We start from the raw sequence: 10,180 nt of genomic DNA, 5'->3' as shown, positions 1-10,180 counted from the left end.
TTTTCTTTTCTTTCTACCAGCACAGACGCAATCAGGTAATCCATCACAGCTCTGTGTGCTCCCTTACTGTGTTTGTATGAAATGAACTATTCTGCGGATTGAGCCCTTTAACACCTATTGATCTGCTAGTGTGTGTGTGTGTGTGTGTGTGTGTGAGTGGGGGGGGATGATTAGTCCCTTTTGTTTGCGCTAAGTGCTGCCAGATTTGTGTTCCTGCTCTAAACAGTTGCCAGCATTGTTTTTCAGGTTCATGTTTAGAAAAAAAGACAGAAAAAAACAGATAGAAAGTCGACAAGTGTGGAAGTGTAGTGACGTAGCGCCCCCAGCTGGTGATCAACACATCCTACAGGTTTGGATGGAATGGGTTATGGAATGTTTTTATGTTGTTACATTAACATTGTATTCAACATCGCATCGTGATTACATTAGTTTTGCTGTGACCTCAAATGCTCAGTCACATTTAGATTTCAGGAAGGCGATATCATGCAGTGGACGTAGATTCATTTATTAAATACAGTGAAAATCTGTTTGGTTATTAAAGATAAAAAAACTATTACATTTATGGGAATTTGGGGGGTATTTTTTTTATTTAAAAAAAGCTGAATATGGATAATCAGTTCCCTGAAAACAACGTCCATGCATTCTTACTTTACAATTGGTTTATATGATTTGATGTTTTTGTCCTTTGAAATATTAGCAATTGTATAATTTTAATAAATGCATTGATTTTTTGCAGAGCACAAAAATGTGTGCATCCTTGTTTAAGCTATTGGTAAACATTGTGTGTTCTGCATACATCACATTATGGAGTTTCACTGAGCACATTTTCAAACCTTTTATTAAAACTGCAATTTTTTCATATTTTACTGTAATTAGACTCACACAATAATAATGATCAATACACAAAATACAATATACAGAATGAGATGCAAAATAATATATGTATTCCAGATACTTGGACTTAATGCTGCCACCAGGTGGTTAAAATATGAAACTACACCATGATCATGACAGAAAAAAATGCTTTTACTTGCAGTCACTTCTGTTTTTCTTCATTCAAACAGATTAATATGCACATATGATGTGATTATATATATTTTTCAATGCTTAACAAGACTTTATCTGCAACAAAACGTCATCATTTGAACTTTCAGCCTATCACACTGGATGTTATCATAAGTGTTGTTCAGAGCAGTACATTTAGTTTACTAATAAACAACATGCAAAAAGTTATAAATGACCAAAAAGCATTTGAAGCACATTAAGTTGAGTTTTGTGTTACAGAAAGCTGTTTTGTTACCTCATAAAAAACAGCTTAGGTGTTTTTCTTTGCTACGTCTGGTTTCTGTCAGAGTCTGCGTGTTGTTTTTGCATCCTTATGTTGTCCTAATATTTGCTTTATATTCTGTACGTACTTCACGCAACAGAAATTTCCCCTCAGGGTATTGAAGGGTCATTCATCCACAGCTCCCTTGTGTATATAAACACTTAATGAGTCCACACACAGAGGCAGCCGACCATTCATCATCAGTGCAGTAAACACACAGAATAATAGTGTAATTTCCCAGCTCTGGGAATTCTAATTTCACAATAATATCACGTAACATTTGTTACTTTTGTACAGGTCCCAGAGTTAAATTTATTTTAGTCTTTCAGAACAGATATAGCCCAGGTATTTTAACATTTAAAATTCCCTCTCATATGTACATATTAGCTCATGTCATAAATCTAGCAGAGAACTTTAAAAGAAATGCCTATCAGGTGCCTATTGGACCATTTTGTGGAGGTCAACTATCAGCAAACTGATCGGATAGAGTCATGTGACCTCGCTTTTCGCGTGCACGCGCAAAGGTACTTGTGTTGGCAGGTGTGTGGTCTGTCCGTCATATCAACACACGTCGGAAATGTGCCAAACTTCTAACTAAAAGTGAGTCAGAGACTTGTAAACATGTGTCCAAGGGAGAAGTATTGGTGAGTAAATGTTTGCTGTAGTAGTACCAGTGTATTGAATTGCTGGTTTCCCGCACTGAAAACCGAGTTTAATTTACTTTACTAAGTTTAAACGTAGCTAGCATTAAACTCGGTTTTATGCTAGCTAAGTAGGGCTAGAAAGCTAATTGAGCTAGCTAGCTGTAAATCTCAAGTAACGTCTTTGTGTTTGTTTGTCATAAGTGACACTTCGTGTAAGGTAAACAACCTAACATCTAAAAGACAATTCATCATAAAGAGAAATTCTACGAAATATTGATAAACGATAATAGAAAAAGCCAAACTGAATATTTTGGTCATTTTCTACGGAATTGTCAAATTTGAATGCGCTTTGTTTGTGTTTTGTTAAGTGGTTATAGCTTTATCGTGGTTAATTAAGCCTATTGACAATTAGGTTATTGGAACAAAAAAAATAAACATGGTTAAAGCCCTAAATCACAAGGTGTCTCCCAGTCCAATATTGTCATGCATCCCAGAGCTTACTGTTACAGTGTGTCAAAAACAAGGGTATGAAGATTTTAATTTAGGGAGAAAGACATCAGAGCTGCATTCTTTTACTAGTTATTTTAAGTTAGTCTCCTGTAATGTTTGTTCTGTCCTTCTGCCTCTGAAGCAGGAATGGATCTCTTCATTGCATCTTGGAGGCTGTCAGGTGGAGCTATGAATGTGGATGATGCACAGACATCTTTTTAGCAACTATGATGAATGAACGAAGCGTGACACATGGCATATGTAAGTATTTTTTTTTGTACAAGTTATTTAAGATGGTCAAATTTATGTTGCCTTAAGGTGACAATTCAGTGCAAGCAGTTCAACAGGTCTTACTGCTATTCGTGTCTCCTGGTGCCTCTTCTTGACTCCTCTGCTTGGTGTGAGGGGCTAAGATGCAAGGAGAGAAGGCAAGAAAAGAAAGTGTCAGTCAGCTTGACAGTGAATAGTCAAAACCAGATCTTGATTCCAGATTTGAAAGTGGGATGGGATACCTTTCTTTCAGTCTCTCTCTATATTTAATATGGACCTCATGAAGGAATCATTTGAAATGGGAGAGCCGGTTGTTGTGATGCAGTCAGACATCAAAAGCGGCAAATTTCATCTTTAGATTTAACTTGGTTAAAAACTATTATATTGACTTCTGCTATGTGAAATATTACAGCTTGTTGCGCTTTGGACTGAAGGTTTGCAATTGAGTATGACTGTGTTTCATATATCTGTCCTCTTAATCTATTCTAAATAGAATAAAGATTAAACAGGAATAACTGCAATTGTTGGTTGCTTTAATACAAATAATACAACCTATAGCTGCATCCCCAGCCCACCCTCAGCCAATCAGGATCAAACCAGACAGCGTCTCTCTGTCTGTAACTTTAGCACTCGTACATAAAAGGGTCCTTTCCCTTCAGGAGTGCTTACACCCCCAGTGCCATACCCCCCTTAAGAAAACCAATGTAGGCACTGCCCTACACACTAATGACCCCCCAAACACACATACAGCCCTCTCCCTCCCTCAACCCCTTTATCACAACAGTCCATATCCAGGTGATAAATGAGGTTGCGCCTGTGTGTAGTATCAGGTCAAAGGTCGACCCAACAGTTTTTCTGGGGGTTTTGGGGGCAAATGAGAGGCACAGGGACATGGGTTACCAGTCTGTTAGGCTTGTTTCTTGCTGCCCTGTAACTCTACATCTCTGCTCCAGCAGAGGGAGACAGAGATTCACATTCTTCCTGTAATGGTGGGCATAGAAAAGATAAATATAACATTTAATGTCACACTTTGACTTAAACTCAGTTGTGTTTGAATGTTGTTGACTGGCCACAGGGTGCCCTGCCTCTCACCTTATGCCAGGTAAGAGGGGTCTTATCCTATTTAAACATTCATAAGAATGCAAGGGGCTGTTATGGTTAGTGTGGCTTCCGTTTTGTCATCAGATAATGTACAGGACTGTAGAAGTAGTATAATAAATACATCTTTGCATCTTGCATGACTTTCGGACAGTACAATTATTTTTAAACAATTGAATTGTGTGATTATTAAGTAATGTTAACAGTTGGCAGAGTTATTAATAATTCAGTTAGTTGTTGCTCAAAAGGTGCCATTGATCATGAAATTGATGTTGAACTGTGTGCTGGTAACCCTGCTGGAACAGAAGGTCAGAAAATTCTTGTGTGTTTTTGTGGAGTGTGTGAGTGTTTTTGGGTGGGTGTAGGGTCAGCTTTGGGGTCATCAGTGTTTAGTCTGAAGGTTTCTCCAGATTGGTGGGTGACTCCAGCTTTTTGTTTGCATTGCCAATTTATAGCTATAACTTTGCAAATTTGGAATTTTGTGATGTCTGAATTTACACACCACCACCTGTATACAGCCTCATGTTTAGTGCTATTATTACCAGCATAAGAAAATATGTATATGATGTAAAATACTGCATGGAAATAAATATATGAACTTGAAATTGAGATCAGACCAAAAAGACAAAGAACAAACGTACATAGAGGCTATAAAAAACAATTTTTTAAAGGCTTGTAACTGCAGTATCATGCAACAGCTGCTTTAATATCAACAACTTGGATGGGACTAAATTAGAAAAACTACACTGGTACCTATATTCCCACTTTGATCCAAATTGCCCTAAAGCTTGCACCCCTGTCAAAATATACTCATTGTCACACGCAGCTTGGCCTCCATGGCTCCAGCAGGCATAGTAATAGTTCTGGGAGCCAGACTCTGTCTCTGTCGCCAGGCCATGGCTCCAGCCGCTGCGTGTGTGATGGTAATTTCCTAAAGAATCCACAGCAAACGTAACACTTCGCCTTTTCTATTTGTACAAAAACACCAGAGAACCCTCAGCACGCACGCACACACAGCTCCCTCTGTGAAACACAGAGCAGTCAGTTGCAATTACAACTCATCCAATAGTATGATATACAGTCCTGTCAAGTAGCCAGCAGGCCCACAGGGGAAGCAGAGGGTCATTTATTTTGTTAGACCAAGCTCAGTCTGTGTATCTCTGTCTATTGTGGGAATACGTAGTAGTCTGAGACAGGCAGAAAATAGACCAACGTTATTATTTTTTTTAACGCATTCAAAGCCATAGCCATATTTTAGAATTGCATTGATAAAAATGTGTCTAATGGCTTAATTAATGCATAGGAAAATAGAACTTTAAATATGATACAGTTGCTTACTCACACTCTCATTTATTATGACACTTCAAAAGGCCCAAACATTTGCAAATATTCATGACAGATTTGACATAAACAGCTTATCATCTCTGTCTAAAGCTAACTGTAAACAAATCCACTGGTGATCAACCAACCTGACATAATCTCCCTCTCAGATTTCCAAACAATCCATGTGCAGCACACAGACCTGTACAGACGAAGACATACACGCGCAAACGCTTCACAGATCTGACTCCGTCACCAGAAGACAAGCAGAAGTTTATGAGATTAGACATTTGGCATCAACTATCAAAGCGAGCAACAGCAGAAACGGCGTTCCTTCAAAAGGGTCTCTGTGTGTTTTCTGTGCATGCGTGTATGTCGTGTGTGAGTATATGTTTGTATGTGTGCGTGGCCCCGTCTAAACAAGCCCAACAGCCCCTTTGTTGGCGAGTTGCTCCAGGAGAGCGTGTTGATGGAACTGCATCGATGTTCGGATTAGGGCACGCCTCCGTGATCAAGTGCTCAAACACTAGATAAGAGTGTCAGAAACACCCTTTAATCCTGGCTAACCCTTTTCTAAATAGGATAGAATCTTACCATGCTCACTGGAGGGGACCTTAAAGAGCAGCTCAAAGTTTATCTTCAATCTTTGGTACGGACACTATGATTTATTCTGAATGGCAGAAAGAATCTTGTGTACACAAATGAATCGCATTTTCCTTATCGAGTGTTAGATATAAAAAGTATAGGAACAGTTTTAAAAAGAGGAAATATTGATATTTGCATATTTGAACGGCTAAGACTGATTATTGGTTATTACAGACGATTCACTAACTGTTCATCGAAAATGATTTGTAATACTCGCACAAATGCTTTTATAATTTTGTAATTACAATGCCAGTAAAAATAAGTATTTGGTCATGACAGGTGTTATAGGTGTCTGCCAGGAATAGAGGGTATGCATGTGATGTCATGAGATGTGGAAGTTATTTCGGTTGCAGCCATTGGGTGCCAAAAGCCTTGTTGAGTGGCAGCGTTGTACTTAAACTGTGGCCCATGAAAAATCCAACACACATCTAAAAAGGGAAGGAGTTGTTTAGCAATTGAGTTGTACAAATAGATTCTGCAAGACACCTGAGATATATCATTTACAGACTGCTGAAATCTAAAGAGAGAAGAAGCTAAATGGATTGCTGCAATTCGTAGAAACGACTGGAATTCACCAGCCAAAATGTCACTTCAACCTGACATGACTTTGGCTAAATGTTTGGTCATATGCTGTTTTGACAACTTAAAGGAACAGCAATGATAATGAGTCTGTTGTCCCTTAAAACAAAGGGAGGAACTATGGGCTACATGAAGACAATTTAGATAATTGTTGCTTCATGTATGTGCAGCATACATTTTTTTCTTTTTAATATATGTCAGAATTGACAGTGAGGTTAGGCACACTGACTAGAGGCAGTTATTGGTGTGGTGTTCTGACAAAAAAGAATTCACACAAAAAAGAAATCCTCTGTCCATTCTCAAGTTAAGATCCCTCTTTGTCTCTCTCTCCATTTTCATTTTCACCCGTAGTTTCACACAATTGTGCCACAAACTGTTGAAATTGGATGTTAAAATACCTTTGCTTTAGCAACCTGTCAGCTTCTGGCTGACGTGTGAAAAGGTAATACAAGCTAGGCTTTTACTCTCACTGAGGAACCCCCAACCCCTCCTCACACACACACACACACCCCTCTTCTTCTTCATTGCTACAATAACTCCACCAAATTCACACTATCCTTCTCCGAATCATCCTAAACCAAGCAAGACCCCAACCCAAGTGTTTTAACACCTCATTAATGCAGAAAAACTGCCAGTAGTTGTCATGGATAACACTCATGTAAGGTGACTTGCCTTATTTGTCTGGCTCCCAGAATGACAGAACATCCACTGAACGGGGAGTAAAAAATATTAAATGTGATAAATTTATTTCCCACTAGCATCACATGTGCTGATAGCAATCTGCTGGGGATTGAACGAAATAACACCTTTAGTATTTTTTTATGAATACATTTTGTTAAAATCTTTTAAACACTGAAAAACTGCTGATAAATTTTCTGTTGGTGGCAAAATTGTTAATTGGCAATTAGTTTGATGATGGATTCCTTTTTAATGCTGAAAATCTTTTTAAAACTTAGTTTTAGCTTGTGTATTGTATGTTATAATGTTTCTTTACTGACTTTACAAATTAGTGAAACTAGGTTTATTGATATTAAGATAATCAGTACTGTAGTTGCAGATGCCTGTGTGATTTTTATGATGCTGTCAGTCCATGGTTAAAGCAAGTAACTGGACATGAGGCGTAATTCAGAAGTTTAGGGTCAGTTGTAGAAAATCTGTATTTGTTTTTAGCAGGGATGCTGCTCCATCACCCCTGTTAGTCTAGAAGCCATGAAGTCAGCAACTTAGGCCCCTACAATGTGTTCCACAGCTGTAATGACATCACCACAGTCAAAAGGGTGACCACTGAGCTCCTTTCGCATCGGTTTAAATCCTTATTCCTGGATAGCAGCAATCACCACAGTGGCTGACGATGTGTATAATACTAGAGATTGCACAAAGGTTAATGACTTCTACGTTTCTACATAATCTTTGAACAGTTTAACTTCATGTGACGATGTTTAGCTTCCATCTCTCCTGCTATGTTTCATAAAAAATGACTTTGCATACTGTTTAAGGAGGTTAGAAGGCAGTGACCTCCTGCTTCTTTAATTCCCACACTGACCAGATGAACTCAGTCAAATCAAATTGTCTGGTTGTGCTTCCAGATGTTGACAGATGTGGTGTTTCTAACTTTATTGCTCCAGCAAATGGTGTGTAATAGTACAGTTAAAAAAAAAAGGTTTTTATGAAATTCATTGACACAAATCGTGAACTATGTCAGGTCCTTTGTGAAATAGGATAACATGTGCTGCTGTTGAAAAAACGGCACAAGCCATTACGTCTTAAACATGGCACCCCCTAAGCGCCTTTCCAAACAAGGATTGTTAATTCCTGTGTCTAGATTAAAAACACCTGTTGGTAAACAAGATCATTATTCTCTTCTGTCCAACGGGGAGTAGCACGTTAATCATACATGCATCCTCCCGTGTTAAAAGGCAACCTGATATTCCCCCACAGAATTCTCACTGATTAACTTGATACTCCTGACTGTTTAAAATTCATCCCACCAGTGAACAAGAAACTGATCGCCTGTGTGTGTGTGTGTATATACACAGTCATGTGTTATTTCCCTAAGATGTTGGAAAGTGTATGCATAAAATATTCCAGTCCCTGGTGTCAGCACAATTAGCTGTTAAATAAAATGCCTTCTCCTAGATGCTTTTGCAGCATTTTAATTAGAGAAACCAGCTGAAGTGAGGGCCTGTTTTAGTAAAATAAACAGCCCTGTTTGCCGAGAAAAAGCTCCCTGGAGGGAAAAGGCTAAGTGAGGTTGCTTGGGGCAGGAAATGGAGCGATAGCAGCACCATACCCTAGTAATTTAAAAGATTGTTTCTTTGAAAGACACAAAATATTTGAACACTGTAGTTTGTAAGCACATGTTCTTCTTATCCTCCTTAATAATGATACTCCGTGTTTGTGTCTGTATCACCAGCTGATTGTAATTTATATACACAAATCTGTATTTCTGCTGTTATTTAAATATAATTAGATTCTTTTATTTAGGTTTTTTCAAAGGGGTGAACAGTCATTGTCGGGTCTCAGTAGAATATAATATAGTTTCTTAACTAGTTCTCCTTCACAGTGACCACTAATGAAGGGATGGTCCTCTGTACAGTATTTGTCCTCAATCTTTATAAATTAAGGGGTTAGGTTTGGACAAACCTAAAAGTCATATTTAAAAGATGTTTCCTGTCACACATTCACACAAATATGTCTTCATCCACATATTCGATTGGCCTCAGATCAAGCCAGAAGCCATTTTCTTTTTCCATTCCCAGCAAGAAATGCTAAGATTGCATTCGCAGCATTTTTGTAAAAAACTGTATTTTGCCCCTACCGCACAGTCTGAGGTTGTGTGGGCACTGCCATGTCTGGATAAAAGCTACAGGCTTTCAGTCTTTGGACTTGATGTAATTAAAGAGGGTATCTTTAAAAACAATTGCTTTTTTGCTTTTACTTGAGAAAGTACCAACACATGTAATCTTACGCACATTCGGTCACACAATAGTTCTTGTTTTGACTAAGATATTGTAGCCCGCCCTTGCCTGTCACCACCTCTACCTAACAGATTGTAAATATGTTATTGTTATGTAAGCCATCTCATTGGAAAAAGTTGCTAAATATTTTAAGACTGATTCACTTGCTTTGCTGTTACAGCTCAAGTTGATATAATGAAAAAACCCTGATTGCTCTCCTCCAGGAGTCATGTGCGTAGTCAGGTTACATTTCCTGTCTTGAAATCTGCTTTTTCATCAAGTCTTTCCTCTCCTGAATCACGCCTCATGTTATTTTTACTCGGTGCAGAGGGAGCACAGGCAAGTAACACTTGGCGTGATCAGACATTTAACTTCAGAGACTTTCTCTTCTTTTATTCAGGTAGATTTAAAACATATGCAACTTAAAATTTTCTTCCCTGCCTCTTGTCTTCTGCTTGTTTTTAAGCAAAGCAATGCCATTTAAATCTGACTATCCACTCTGCTTTTTTGTGTAAAGCACATCACATCATTGTTCTCTATCTCTTGTCAACGATTCTCACTCCTTGGCTCCACAGAGATCATCATTCTCAACATGTTCTGACTTTCTGTCCCTCTCTCTCTGGATCGCCATCCCATTCTTTTCCTTGAAGTGACAGCTGCCATACTGTCATATATGTAAGCACGCTGTCAGCCCATTTTCAAACATTGTCAATCGTTTTGTTCCAAAGAGGCCTCTAAGGTGGGAAATATGTTAAAGCTCCAAGAGTCAAACACGGGTATTGTCAACACATATGTAAAGTATCATGGGCATTTGTATCTGAGCTGTCTATTTCCCGTCTGCCAGTGGGCTG

Source organism: Parambassis ranga, chromosome 15 (assembly GCF_900634625.1).
Source record: "Parambassis ranga chromosome 15, fParRan2.1, whole genome shotgun sequence".
NCBI lineage: Eukaryota > Metazoa > Chordata > Actinopteri > Ambassidae > Parambassis > Parambassis ranga.
This window is presented reverse-complemented; position numbering follows the sequence as displayed.